The sequence below is a fragment of the Dermacentor andersoni genome, chromosome 7 (genome assembly GCF_023375885.2).
Source record: "Dermacentor andersoni chromosome 7, qqDerAnde1_hic_scaffold, whole genome shotgun sequence".
Classification (NCBI taxonomy): Eukaryota; Metazoa; Arthropoda; class Arachnida; order Ixodida; family Ixodidae; genus Dermacentor; species Dermacentor andersoni.
Window position 1 is genome coordinate 78,929,957 of NC_092820.1, and position 14,466 is coordinate 78,944,422.

At 49.5% G+C, this 14,466-nt stretch overlaps 10 non-coding genes across 10 annotated transcripts; all 10 read left to right on the forward strand.

Annotated features, from left to right (window-relative positions):
* The first annotated feature begins 136 nt into the window (after positions 1-136).
* TRNAE-CUC (transfer RNA glutamic acid (anticodon CUC)) lies at positions 137-208 on the forward strand. Its single transcript has one exon. It is a non-coding gene; the product is annotated as a tRNA-Glu (tRNA).
* Positions 209-614: 406 nt separating this feature from the next.
* TRNAE-CUC (transfer RNA glutamic acid (anticodon CUC)) lies at positions 615-686 on the forward strand. Its single transcript has one exon. It is a non-coding gene; the product is annotated as a tRNA-Glu (tRNA).
* Positions 687-1,092: 406 nt separating this feature from the next.
* Positions 1,093-1,164, forward strand: TRNAE-CUC (transfer RNA glutamic acid (anticodon CUC)). Its single transcript has one exon. It is a non-coding gene; the product is annotated as a tRNA-Glu (tRNA).
* A 167-nt stretch (positions 1,165-1,331) lies between these two features.
* TRNAE-CUC (transfer RNA glutamic acid (anticodon CUC)) lies at positions 1,332-1,403 on the forward strand. Its single transcript has one exon. It is a non-coding gene; the product is annotated as a tRNA-Glu (tRNA).
* A 645-nt stretch (positions 1,404-2,048) lies between these two features.
* Positions 2,049-2,120, forward strand: TRNAE-CUC (transfer RNA glutamic acid (anticodon CUC)). Its single transcript has one exon. It is a non-coding gene; the product is annotated as a tRNA-Glu (tRNA).
* A 167-nt stretch (positions 2,121-2,287) lies between these two features.
* On the forward strand, positions 2,288-2,359 carry TRNAE-CUC (transfer RNA glutamic acid (anticodon CUC)). The gene has a single exon. It is a non-coding gene; the product is annotated as a tRNA-Glu (tRNA).
* A 9,972-nt stretch (positions 2,360-12,331) lies between these two features.
* Positions 12,332-12,403, forward strand: TRNAE-CUC (transfer RNA glutamic acid (anticodon CUC)). The gene has a single exon. It is a non-coding gene; the product is annotated as a tRNA-Glu (tRNA).
* Positions 12,404-12,574: 171 nt separating this feature from the next.
* On the forward strand, positions 12,575-12,646 carry TRNAE-CUC (transfer RNA glutamic acid (anticodon CUC)). The gene has a single exon. It is a non-coding gene; the product is annotated as a tRNA-Glu (tRNA).
* Positions 12,647-12,817: 171 nt separating this feature from the next.
* On the forward strand, positions 12,818-12,889 carry TRNAE-CUC (transfer RNA glutamic acid (anticodon CUC)). Its single transcript has one exon. It is a non-coding gene; the product is annotated as a tRNA-Glu (tRNA).
* A 171-nt stretch (positions 12,890-13,060) lies between these two features.
* TRNAE-CUC (transfer RNA glutamic acid (anticodon CUC)) lies at positions 13,061-13,132 on the forward strand. The gene has a single exon. It is a non-coding gene; the product is annotated as a tRNA-Glu (tRNA).
* The last annotated feature ends 1,334 nt before the right edge of the window (positions 13,133-14,466 follow it).

Genomic DNA, 14,466 nt, shown 5'->3' on the forward strand with positions numbered 1-14,466 from the left:
GGACTTTGAATCCTGTGATCCGAGTTCAAATCTCGGTGAGACCTTTCCACGATTCTTTAGTTGCTTTGGTCAATATACATGATATAGCAGAACATTCGCACTGATTGAAGCCACCTTGCGCAGCGTGTTGCTCCGTTCCGGCGTGGTCTAGTGGCTAGGACACCTGGCTCTCACCCAGGAGGCCCGGGTGCGATTCCCGGCATCGGAAAATTTGGATATGGTGTAATGGTCAGCACTTTGGACTTTGAATCCTGTGATCCGAGTTCAAATCTCGGTGAGACCTTTCCACGATTTTTTAGTTGCTTTGGTCAATATACATGATATAGCAGAACATTCGCACTGATTGAAGCCACCTTGCGCAGCGTGTTGCTCCGTTCCGGCATGGTCTAGTGGCTAGGATACCTAGCTCTCACCCAGGAGGCCAGGGTGCGATTCCCGGCGTCGGAAAATTTGGATATGGTGTAATGGTCAGCACTTTGGACTTTGAATCCAGTGATCCGAGTTCAAATCTCGGTGAGACCTTTCCACGATTTTTTAGTTGCTTTGGTCAATATACATGATATAGCAGAACATTCGCACTGATTGAAGCCACCTTGCGCAGCGTGTTGCTCCGTTCCGGCATGGTCTAGTGGCTAGGATACCTGGCTCTCACCCAGGAGGCCAGGGTGCGATTCCCGGCGTCGGAAAATTTGGATATGGTGTAATGGTCAGCACTTTGGACTTTGAATCCAGTGATCCGAGTTCAAATCTCGGTGAGACCTTTCCACGATTTTTTAGTTGCTTTGGTCAATATACATGATATAGCAGAACATTCGCACTGATTGAAGCCACCTTGCGCAGCGTGTTGCTCCGTTCCGGCATGGTCTAGTGGCTAGGATATCTGGCTCTCACCCAGGAGGCCAGGGTGCGATTCCCGGCGTCGGAAAATTTGGATATGGTGTAATGGTCAGCACTTTGGACTTTGAATCCTGTGATCCGAGTTCAAATCTCGGTGAGACCTTTCCACGATTTTTTAGTTGCTTTGGTCAATATACATGATATAGCAGAACATTCGCACTGATTGAAGCCACCTTGCGCAGCGTGTTGCTCCGTTCCGGCGTGGTCTAGTGGCTAGGACACCTGGCTCTCACCCAGGAGGCCAGGGTGCGATTCCCGGCGTCGGAAAATTTGGATATGGTGTAATGGTCAGCACTTTGGACTTTGAATCCTGTGATCCGAGTTCAAATCTCGGTGAGACCTTTCCACGATTTTTTAGTTGCTTTGGTCAATATACATGATATAGCAGAACATTCGCACTGATTGAAGCCACCTTGCGCAGCGTGTTGCTCCGTTCCGGCATGGTCTAGTGGCTAGGATACCTGGCTCTCACCCAGGAGGCCAGGGTGCGATTCCCGGCGTCGGAAAATTTGGATATGGTGTAATGGTCAGCACTTTGGACTTTGAATCCTGTGATCCGAGTTCAAATCTCGGTGAGACCTTTCCACGATTTTTTAGTTGCTTTGGTCAATATACATGATATAGCAGAACATTCGCACTGATTGAAGCCACCTTGCGCAGCGTGTTGCTCCGTTCCGGCATGGTCTAGTGGCTAGGATATCTGGCTCTCACCCAGGAGGCCAGGGTGCGATTCCCGGCGTCGGAAAATTTGGATATGGTGTAATGGTCAGCACTTTGGACTTTGAATCCTGTGATCCGAGTTCAAATCTCGGTGAGACCTTTCCACGATTTTTTAGTTGCTTTGGTCAATATACATGATATAGCAGAACATTCGCACTGATTGAAGCCACCTTGCGCAGCGTGTTGCTCCGTTCCGGCATGGTCTAGTGGCTAGGATACCTGGCTCTCACCCAGGAGGCCAGGGTGAGATTCCCGGCATCGGAAAATTTGGATATGGTGTAATGGTCAGCACTTTGGACTTTGAATCCAGTGATCCGAGTTCAAATCTCGGTGAGACCTTTCCACGATTTTTTAGTTGCTTTGGTCAATATACATGATATAGCAGAACATTCGCACTGATTGAAGCCACCTTGCGCAGCGTGTTGCTCCGTTCCGGCGTGGTCTAGTGGCTAGGACACCTGGCTCTCACCCAGGAGGCCAGGGTGCGATTCCCGGCGTCGGAAAATTTGGATATGGTGTAATGGTCAGCACTTTGGACTTTGAATCCTGTGATCCGAGTTCAAATCTCGGTGAGACCTTTCCACGATTTTTTAGTTGCTTTGGTCAATATACATGATATAGCAGAACATTCGCACTGATTGAAGCCACCTTGCGCAGCGTGTTGCTCCGTTCCGGCATGGTCTAGTGGCTAGGATACCTGGCTCTCACCCAGGAGGCCAGGGTGCGATTCCCGGCGTCGGAAAATTTGGATATGGTGTAATGGTCAGCACTTTGGACTTTGAATCCTGTGATCCGAGTTCAAATCTCGGTGAGACCTTTCCACGATTTTTTAGTTGCTTTGGTCAATATACATGATATAGCAGAACATTCGCACTGATTGAAGCCACCTTGCGCAGCGTGTTGCTCCGTTACGGCGTGGTCTGATTCTACTTCCGGCTACCGTTCGGTGCGGACGCAGAATGCCTTGCTCCGTTGGGGCGGTGTTTGCGGCTCAGACGAGCCGCGGTAACAGGAATGCTGCTATGGATAGCCAGGACTACCAAGTTATTTTGCCGCCTCTGCCTACAGGACCATGCGTGGCCAACACGCTCTTTCTTCACGGAGACGTAAAGGCAAGGCCCTACCGAGTCGAAGATTTTCGAGACACGCTGGTTCGTCAGGGTCTGCTTCCCGAGGTTGACGCCTTGGGGGCTTTCCAGATGAACCACGTGTGGGCGGTTACTTTCAGAAGCCCAGATGCTATGTAGAAAATGCTGGCCCTTGGAGACATTACGGTTAAGGAGCGTCGCTGCCTGGTGGTTAACCCAGCCAGCCAGGATGTGCGGCTTAAGCTCTACTGGCTCCTTCACAACGTGCAAGATGAGGACGTCCGCGCCGCGCTCACGCCTTTTGGGAAGGTTACGGAGGTCTTCAAGGAACGCTGGCGTGTGCAAGGCATCACCGATAAAGGTTCGTCAACCCGCATCGTATCGATGAAGCTGAAACCCGGAGTTACCATAGACGACCTCCCGCATCAACTTCGGGTCGCCGGCATCATGACACTGCTGGTTGCGCCTGGGCGTGCCCCGCTCTGCCTGAGGTGTAATCGCACAGGTCATATTAGGCGAGAGTGTCGCGTACCGCGCTGTGCTTTGTGTCGACGCTTCGGGCACGACGAAAGCTCGTGCGCGCGAACGTACGCGAATGTGGCGGGACCATCCAAAAGTGATGAAGTCATCCAGGAGCAAACAATGGACGCTTTCGATGCTGAAGAGACGGCTGGAAAAGGTGGCGTGGTGCAACGTCCTGATCCAAAGGAAGGCACCCGTGAACCAGCGAAGAAAGCGGACACCAAAGAATTAGAGGAGAAGCCCGCTCGAGCTCAAGAAAAAGAGCAGCACGCGGAAAATAATGACAAGAACAAGACAAGCAACGAGCCTGCGGAATCGCTCGGACCCTCTCCGAGTCCCATGGACACGACGGAGCCCCTTAAAGGAGCGGGCCCGGTAAAACGTCCACTCGAAGCTAACGAGAAAAAGGACGGAGGATCAAGTGGATCAAGCCACGAGGAACCGCTTGCGAAAGCACCGAGTGGCCGTCGGTCGAGCTTCAAGCCGACGCCTAATATCCCACCTGGCAGGAAAGGGCCATCGTCGGGACCGACGTGAGCCCCCAGCAAGTGTTCGCAGTATGTGTGAGTACTGAGGTGGGGGAGGGGAGGATGTAAAGACTGACGTCGCATTCGAACAAAGTGAGTGTCAGTAGTCTGTTTAAGAAGGACTTTAGTCTCACGCGCCTCCTCACATTACCATGAAAATACGTCTAGACACAGCCTTACGATTTGGTACAATTAATGTCCGAGGCCTTGCAGGAAGGCGCAAGCAATATCAGCTTTGTCGCCTGCTCATGAAAAAGAATCTTGACGTAATCGGTGTACAAGAAACAAAAGTCGATAGTGAAGAAGGGACAGATCAAATGTTGCATTCATTTAGGTCACGTTTTTACGTGTGTGTTTCGCACGCACGCGGTACTTCAGGTGGTTGTGCGCTTTTTCTGAGAAGCGCTATAGGCTTCTCAGTAGAAACTGTGTTCACAGACGATAGTGGCCGGCTTATTGTTTGCGATTTATGTTTCTGTGATATTAAGTGGAGCGTCATTTGCTTGTATGCGCCTAACAAGGTGAACGACCGAAAGAATTTCTTTGAAAGTGTTGAAAACCATTTGCAGTGTGATCGAATTGTTGTGATGATGGGTGATTTCAATTGCGTCTGTAATGTAAAAGACAGAGTGGGAAGCCCACCTATTCATGATGCAAGTGTGCAGTCTTTGAACGTAGCGATAGAAAAATACAATTTAGAGGATGTTGGGGATGTGATGTCCAATGCAGAGACGCCACCATTCACCCACTATCAGCGAAATAGTCATGCCAGGTTGGATCGCGCCTACGTTTCAGCGGATATAATACCATTGTGTTTTCTATATGAAGTAAATCATGTTTCCTTTACCGATCACAGCTTAGTCAACTTTGTAGTTGGTCCGGAAAAGCCGACCAGTTTTAACTGGAAGTTGTGGAAATTTAACCTTAAGCTCTTAGAAGATGAATTATTTTTGATGGTTGTTAATGATAGCCTTCACGGATGGTTCGAGACAGAACGCAAAAGTTATGCAGAAGCGTGGGAGAATTTCAAACAAGACGTTAAAATGTTAGCCATAGAGAGGTCTGGTGCCTTGCGCCGAGAGGAAAAGAAAAAAGAATTAGAAATGCAAAACAATTTAAATTTTTATTGAAGTGTTGAGAATGTCAGTCCCGGAAAGTATACGAAGGAAATAAAAGAAATTAAATCCCAGTTAGAACTAGTCGAAGCTGAAAGATACAAAGGGGCCGTCGTACGCGCACGCGCGGAAAAGTTATGGTGCGGAGAACAGCCGACGAAGCGTTCACTCGGGGACGAACGAGCTTATTCCTCGCGGAACGAGATAACAGCCGTAACATACGGCAGTGAGGTTGTACGAGATAAAGAAACAATAAGACAGGCTTTTTATGAGCATTACTGCGAACTACTAGGGCAAGAACGCATTCGCGATGAAGGATTCGATACTGAATTCCTGACGCTATTGCCAAGCCTTGAAAGGGAAGTAACGGAAAGGCTCGAAGAACCGATTACATTAGAAGAAATAAAATGGGCGATCGACGCACTAAGTTCCGGAAGAACGCCAGGGCCAGACGGTCTCAGCGCCGCTTTCTACCAAGCTTTTAAGCAAGACATAGCCACTGCCCTTCATAAAGTAATTGCGGAAGCGTATGAGAACTGCGTGCTGCCCCCTTCTTTTCGTCAGAGTCACACGGTGTTGATACCAAAGTCCGAAGACCCTCATGTACTACTGTCGACAGGGGCGTACCGCCCGATAAGTCTCACAAACACAGATTATAAAATATACACGAAGGTTCTTGCACGGAGACTCCAAAACGTGATACAACAATTAGTAGGGTCGCACCAGACATGTGGCATAAGAGGACGATCCATTGTCACCAATATACATGTAGCGAGAACAATCTTGGAAAGTTGTGACGCCTTCTCAGAAAAGGTAGCACTGTTGCAACTTGATCTTGAAAAAGCGTTTGACAGAGTGTCACATGAAATACTTTTTCTTGTTTTAAAACATGCCAAGATAGGTTCTGTTCTTTTGCAAGGTGTTAAAATGTGATACGCTGGCGTATCTACGGAACTAATAGTTAACAAACAGCCTACGGCTATGATAGAAATTAAGCCAGCACTCCGCCAAGGATGCGCCTTATCGTCTCTACTTTTTGCATTGTACGTTGAACCATTTTGCTTAAAGGTTATTAGTAGTAATAACATAAGGAGATTTGCAATGGACTCCAGAGAAGTTAAAATCTTAGCGTACGCGGACGATATCGCCATATTCTGTCGAGACAAGCAAAGCATCTCTAATGCAGTAGAAGTGGCGAACAGATTCTGCAAGGTCACCGGAAGTGCGATAAACTGGAGTAAGTCATTGGGCATCTGGCATGGTAATTGGAAAGATAAAACGGAATTTTTTGAAAATATGCAGTGGACCAGGACCCCTGCGCGGTACCTAGGGGTACCTCTGCAATATTATCATGATACAAAAGACTATTGGCAAGAAGAACTAGAGCAAGTTAAAGTTAAAACAAAGTTTGGAGGTAGAAATTTATCGATTTTCGCGAGATCAACCGTATGCAATGTTTTCCTTTTTGCAAAAATCTGGTATGTACTGCAAGCACTGTGCATGTCAAGAATGACCATCCAAAAGATACACAGAGCATGCGCTGTTTTTATATGGGGATCCACATGGGAGAGAACAAGCCGCACTAATTTATTTCGGTCGGTGAAGTCAGGAGGCCTTGGTTTGGCGCATTTGTTTTTGAGGCAAATTGTCTCAAGATTTCTTTTTTTGCGAGATCAGAAGGATCCCTTTTTGCGAACAGTGTGCCAACTACGTTTACGAAATGCGTTACCTCAATTTATCGTAACCTCAAGAACGGCAAATGGCGCAAGTCTCCGCGGATTTTTACGGGAGGTAGCTTGGTCCGTAGAATTCTTGCATGCTCGCTTTTCATTTGATTATCTTGCTATTGTTGCAAGAAAAAAAATGTATAAGGACCTAGTTGACGTTTGTATGCCTGTTCCTTTGTACCGATCTATGTATTCACCGAGCACAGGAGCAGATGTATTGAAGCGAGTGAAACGGATGCCAGTGCGATCTGGGGTTAAAACGTTTTTCTTCCAATTACATACTGGAACTCTTCCCGTCAAACCTTGGCTACAAGAAAAAGGCCTCTTTCTCGCATGGTCGGTCAACTGCAGCAGGTGTAGAAAACCAGAGACGATCGAACACATATTTTTGGATTGCTCAGACGCACTTTTCTTGTGGGACATTCTGCAACGTACACTAAAAAAGGAGTTGCCTATCACACCGTACGGCATCCGTTTCCTTCCAATTGCCAGTGAAGATGGTGTTCCTTATGATATGCTTATGGCGCTGATTCTACACAGTCTGTGGAAAACACGCATGGACGTCAGGCATGAAAGACTGGTTATTCGCCCAGCTAGAGAGCACTTTACTGAAAGTATTTTGTTCTTGCGCGAGGCTTGCAATGTACGACTAGATAAGCCTGAATGGGCTACCTTGTTAGATGAACTCGTCTGTCTAAAGAGGTTCTAACAATGCACGCTTGCCAAATGACGGGAGGTGGTTATATCACCACAGCACTGTACATATCATCCTTACGCCATCTGTATGTCTGTTTCAGTTGTCAAAGAATGGCAATAAAGAAAAAAAAATCATTCTGCTTCCGGCTCCCGAGCTGAACGGATCGCGGGATCATGAGCTCCAGTGGAGCGGCTTATGCGGCTGTTAGCCGCGGCAACAGGCTTTCGACATCGGAAGATAAGGACTACCAGATTATTTTGCCTCGTCTACCTACAGGACGCATCGTGTTAAACACAGTTTTTTTGCACGGCGACACTCGTGTTCGCCCGTTTCGCGTAGAGGATTTTCGGGACGCGCTTCAAGCTCTTGGTATGCTCTCTGGCGTCGTCGCCCTTGGAGCGTACCAAATCAACCACGTATGGGCTGTGACGATGAAGACAGCCGAGATGGCCCAAAAGCTGGCTGCACTGAAGGAGCTTCAGGTCAAGGGGCGTCGCTGCCTGGTCATCGACCCTAAAGAACAGCAGGTGAAGCTTCGTCTTCACTGGCTTCTTCATGGTGTGGATGATGAAGACGTAAAGACTGCGCTGGCTTCCTTTGGCAAAGTCACGGAAGTAACCCGGGAGCGCTGGCGGGTGGATGGCGTTTCCGACAAGGGCTCGACGACCCGAGCTGTGCTGCTGCAGCTGAAGGCTGGACTGAAAGTCGACGACCTGCCCCACCAGATCCGCGTCGCCGGCGAGCTTGCGCTGGTCGTAGCCCCAGGTCGCCCCATGCAGTGCCTGCGCTGCCGGGGCTCTGGTCACGTTCGTCGAGAATGTAAGGTTCCCCGTTGCTCCCGGTGCAGGCTTTTCGGACACAACGACACGGACTGTGTACGTTCATACGCAGCAGCCGCGGGGTCGGCGGAGAGCGAGCCGTTGACATCAGACCACATGATGGACGTGACCGAGGCCGAGGATGCGGCCAAGGGAGCTGGAAGCGGCAATGCGGTGGCAGAAGCGAGCGGGACGACGACGCCGACTAAAGGAGGACCGAATAATGTCCCTCCTCCCGACGAGCCAGAAACCGCACTAATCAGCGTCAGGGTGACCCAGACAGAAAATGAGAGCCGCCAGCCGGCTACAGATACTACGGAGGCAGCGGAAAACGACAACGCGACCCCTGCTAGCGCCCGCGTCGAAAGCGTCTCGGCACCGGTGAAGAGGTCCCTGCAGCAGGAGGAGAAAGTGGACGGAAAGGCCAGCGGTGACTCCGAGGCGCCGCCAGCTAAGACGCTACCCGGCAGGCGCTCCACCCTCAAGCCTAAGCCTAACCTGGAGGCTGACCGTAGGCTCACCCCGAAGCCGACCAAAGACGAACTCGGACGACGGCCACCGGATGGCCACGGAGGCGTCTAGCGGTCAGCTAGACGTTAAGGTGAGCACCATGCTCCGGGCCTTCTCCCCTCCCGTTTAAATCAGTAATGGCTACCAACCCGTCGCTTAGCCTCGGCACGCTAAACGTTCGAGGTCTGGCCGCCAAAAGGAAACAGAGTCAGGTGTATCGACTGCTAGTGGACCACGACCTCGACGTTTTAGCAGTGCAAGAAACCAAGGTAGACGGCGAGGAGGAGACCGGGAGCATGGTGCAAAGGTTCACGTACAACTACTATACGGTAGTGAGCCACGCCTTAGGGACTTCGGCGGGGTGTGTCTTGTTCGTGAGGAAGCTTCCAGGCCTGGTTATAGACGGTTACTTCTCGTGCTCTTCCGGTCGACTTGTCGTTTGTGATTTCAGCTATTGCGATGTCCAATGGCGCGTGCTGTGCATTTATGCGCCTAATACGGTGCAAGAAAGGGTAAATTTCTTTTTGAACTTGAGGCACCACTTGTCTGTGCACAAAACGATAGCCTGTGTTGGGGACTTCAATTGTGTATTGAACATCGAAGACAGGTCTACGCGACGCGTAATTTACGACAAAAGCAGCGATATCATGGCGCAGATCATACATGAATTTGAATTAGAGGATATCGCTCAGTGTTTCGGGGCTGACCGAGAAGTGAAGTACACCCACTTCCAGGGAACAAGTCATGCACGATTAGACCGTATCTACCTGTCATATCATTTAGTAGAAAAATGCCAGTGCTATGCAGTTACTGCCGTATCCTTTTCTGACCACTGCCTGGTAAAATGCAGGGTGGGCCGCAAAAAAGAACGAAACGAATTCGTCTGGGAACTGTGGAAAATGAATGCTGAGCTTCTACGGGACGATACTTTTAACGAGACGGTAGTGAATGCTCTGAATTCTTTTGGAAAAGACAGTTCTATGAAATTGGGCGAGGAATGGGAGCTGTCGAAACAATCTATTAAAATCAAGGCAATTGAAAGAAGTAGCGTACTACGATATGAAGAGAAGGCAAGAGAAAGGGATTTAAAAACATTACTGGAAAAATTCGTGACGCTCGAATGCATGCAACCCGGAGCTTATCAAGAAGATATGCGTGCTATTAAGAAAAAGCTCGAGGTTTTCGATGAAGAGCGTTATCGAGGTGCGCTCGTGCGCGCGAGAGCAGAAAGACTAGCATGCGGGGAAATGCCTTCGAAAAGAGCACTGGGATTAGAAAAAAAGCACTCCAGACGCAAACAGATTGAGGCCATCGAATATAACGGGCTGGTAGTAACTGATACGAAGAATATAGGGCGTGCCTTCTTTGAACATTTCCAAAAGCTTTTCGCATTCAGGCCCGTCAACATGCAAAGTTTCAAGGACTTATTTTTGCAGCGAATGCCACAGCTGTCGAGTGACGTTAAAGAAACGTTGGAAGGACAAATAACTGAACAGGAAGTGATAAAGGCCATCGAAGACCTGAACCCTGGCAAGTCACCAGGTCCAGACGGTCTTTGTGCCGCTTGGTACAAATCGTTCAAAAGCCACCTAGCTCCTATCTTGACCGCAATTTTCAATGAAGCATACCAAATGAAAATATTTCCACCATCTTTCGGCCAGTCCCATACAGTACTAATACCTAAAACAGAAGAGACCGAGAAGCTCAAGCAACTTTCCTCCTATAGACCCATAGCGCTTACTAACTGTGACTACAAAATACTGATGAAGGTGCTGGCACGGCGTATGCAGTCAGTCATTAAGGAAGTAGTCGGCCCACACCAAACGTGTGGCATTCACGGAAGAACAATCTTCACTAACATTCACAAGTTGAAGTGTGTGCTGGAGTGTTGTGATGCCATGTGTGATGCAGTAGCGATCCTCCAGCTTGACTTGGAGAAAGCGTTTGATTGCGTTTCTCACGAGATATTGCTCACCATCCTTGAACATGTTAATTTTGGCCACATAATCACTGAGGGGGTGACCATGGCGTACCGGAGTTGCTATACGAGACTTATAATTAATCAAAGGCTGGGGGCCCCCATTAACGTGAAGCGCTCCGTTCGCCAGGGTTGTCCACTCAGCCCACTCCTGTTTTGTGTTTACATAGAAACGCTATGTCAGGCCATCATTGAAAATGAATACATTAAGGGATTTTGCCTCCAAGCAGCAGAGGTGAAGTTATTGGCATATGCTGACGATGTGGCCGTATGTTGTAAAGATACGCAAAGTGTATTGAACGCTGTGAGTATCGTCAGACTGTTTGGTAATGCCACTAATAGCTTCGTGAACTGGCAGAAATGTTTGGGGTTTTGGCACAGGGGATGGGCGTCCACCCCAGACCACTTTTCGAACGTCACCTGGGTCACGACGCCAGTTAAGTACCTTGGCGCACCCCTTGATGCCTACAAGGACAGTAGCGAGTACTGGAAGGAGCGGACAAAAGAAATAAAAGAAAAAGCCGACCGATGGAACGCCGGTCACCTGTCAATGTTCGCGAAAGCAACAGCGTGCAACATGTTTCTCGTAACAAAGATCTGGTACGTAATGCAGGTCCTACAGTGCTCTCGGATTAATGTGCAGAAACTGCACCGCGTGTTCGCTGTTTTCGTGTGGGCATCGAGCTGGGAGCGATGTAGCCGAGATAATCTCTTTCGGCGCGTGAAGGATGGTGGTCTGGGGTTGGCGCACCTCTTCTTGCGTCAACTAGTAAACAGGTTCTTCTTTTTTCGAGACACAAATGACCCATTTCTACGCACCGCTATCCAAATGAGGTTGTCAAGATCACTTCCCGAATTCGTTGTAGGCACCGAAATAATGCCAGGACCAGTTCGTGGTTTCTTTAGGGAAATAATTCAGAGTGTTTCCTTTTTGCGTGTTCGTTTTTCTAGTGCATATTTGTGGAGTGTAAAACGGAAAACGTTATATCGTGATTTATGTGACAGTGTATTGCTGGTACCCATGTACAGAGCCCTGTACAGTGGAGGCCCAGGCCTAGATGTATTGAAAAGGGTGAAGAAGATGCCAGTTCAACCAGCCACTAAATCGTTCTTCTTTAAATTACACACCGGTACTCTACCTGTTAAAATCTTTCTTGAACAACGTGGGTTCTACATGCCATGGGGAACCCACTGCCTTATATGTAAAAAAGCAGAAAGCATAGATCATGTCTTCATCCACTGTTGGGAAGGGGTCTTTTTCTGGGACGTGTTACAAAGGACTCTAAAAAAAAGAGCTACCTATAGATCCCCACGGAATCAGGTTTCTGCCAGTATATGACGACGAAGGTTTCCCGTACGACGTCATCATGCTTACGGGCCTCCACTGTTTATGGCGCGCAAGAATGGCGGGCTACCATTGTGACCCGGATGCCCGACCAGCGCGTGTATACTTCCGGGAATGCATGCAACGGTATGTGGAAGTGCAGAAGTTGCAACAGCCTGTTCCTGAGTGGCTGTCGAGGGTTGAACCCCTTACAGCACTAAAGGAATTTTAATCCGACAACGTCGTGCCACAGTAGCGGACGGCAACGAATGTAAATATTACTGTTCTTTGTTCCGTTTGTGTATTCTTTCGTTTTTGCTTCTTTGGTCTTTGTTTATATCATTTAAGGAATGTGTGTTGTGGTGACATGTCGAGGATTGGCAATAAAGAAAAAAAAAAAAAAAAAAATCCGGCGTGGTCTAGTGGCTAGGATACCTGGCTCTCACCCAGGAGGCCCGGGTTCGATTCCCGGCGTCGGAAAATTTGGCTATGGTCTCATGGTGTAATGGTCAGAACTTTGAATCCAGCGATCCGAGTTCAAATCTCGGTGAGACCTTCCCGCAATTTTTTACTTGCTTTGACAAATATTTTAGGTACCATAGCAGAGCGTTCGCACTGATTGAAGCCAACTTGCGCAGCGTGTTACTCCGTTCCGGCGTGGTCTAGTGGCTAGGATACCTGGCTCTCACCCAGGAGGCCCGGGTTCGATTCCCGGCGTCGGAAAATTTGGATATGGTTTCATGGTGTAATGGTCAGAACTTTGAATCCAGCGATCTGAGTTCAAATCTCGGTGAGCCCATCCCACAATTTCTTGCTTGCTTTGGCGAATATTTTAGATGCCATAGCAGAGCATTCGCACTGATTGAAGCCAACTTGCGCAGCGTGTTACTCCGTTCCGGCGTGGTCTAGTGGCTAGGATACCTGGCTCTCACCCAGGAGGCCCGGGTTCGATTCCCGGCGTCGGAAAATTTGGCTATGGTCTCATGGTGTAATGGTCAGAACTTTGAATCCAGCGATCCGAGTTCAAATCTCGGTGAGACCTTGCCACAATTTTTTGCTTGTTTTGGCGGATATTTTAGATGCCATGGCAGAGCGTTCGCACTGATTGAAGCCAACTTGCGCAGCGTGTTACTCCGTTCCGGCGTGGTCTAGTGGCTAGGATACCTGGCTCTCACCCAGGAGGCCCGGGTTCGATTCCCGGCGTCGGAAAATTTGGCTATGGTCTCATGGTGTAATGGTCAGAACTTTGAATCTAGCGATCCGAGTCCAAATCTCGGTGAGACCTTCCCACAATTTTTTACTTGCTTTGACGAATATTTTAGGTACCATAGCAGAGCATTCGCACTGATTGAAGCCAACTTGGGCAGCGTGTTGCTCCGTTCTGGCGTGGTCTAGTGGATTCCACTTCCGGCCACCGTAGTGTACGCTCGTGTAATGTCGAGCTCCCTTGGAGCGGCGAATGCGGCCCAGCAGGGCCGCGGTAACCGGACAGATGCACAGGATTCTACGGACTATGACGTTATTTTGCCACAACTGCCTTCAGGTTCGTCTGTTTTAAATACTGTTTTTCTTCACGGCAGCGTTAAAGCCAGGCCGTTTCGAGCTGAGGACTTCCGAGATACATTGGATCGTCTGGAACTGCTCCCCGAGGTAGTTGCCTTGGGGGCGTTTCAGATGAACCACGTGTGGGCGGTGACCTTCAAGAGCGCGGAAGGAATGAAAAAGTTGCTCGCCGAAACTGATGTGACTGTGAAGAATCACCGCTGCCTCGTGATAGATCCGAGCACCCATGCTGTCCGCCTAAGGCTCTATTGGCTGCTTTACCACATACAAGATGAAGACGTGCGCGCTGCTCTTGCACCGTACGGCAAAGTGACGGACGTTTGCAGAGAACAACGGCGTTTACCAGGACTCGGCGATAAGGGCTCTTCGACACGGACGGTTAATCTGCAGCTGAAGGGTGGCGTGACTTTGGACGACCTGCCACACCAGCTACGAGTGTCTAGCATTACGGCCCTTGTGGTGGCACCGGGGAGACCGCCGCTTTGCCTGCGGTGTCAGCGAACAGGGCACATTCGCCGAGACTGCCGCGTTCCACGGTGCAAGCTCTGTCGGCGGTTCGGACATGACGATAACCAGTGCGCTAAAACCTACGCAAGCGTAGCAAGCCAAAGGAGCCGGGAGGACCCCACCGAGCACATCATGGACGAGGCGGACGCGGCGGAGGCTGCGGGAATCAAGGACAGACAACCTACGTCGACAGCTGTTGAAACGTCCGAGAAGGAAATTGCGAAAAGTGTTGGAAGCGACAACGGTGACGTGGCACCTGTACGACAGGTTACCGCTACGCCAACGTGCGCCGTCAAAGACGTCTCTGACACCACTCAAGCCTCGCCGAGTAGCGACCAAGAAGACATGGACGTCGCGAGCAGCTCGTCTGCGAAACGCCCACACACGCAAGTTTCCGAAGGTGACGAAGGGGGCCGCGGGAAGGCACAGGAGCCGCCCAGGAAAGAAAGTTCGTACCGCCGTCCTTCTTTCAA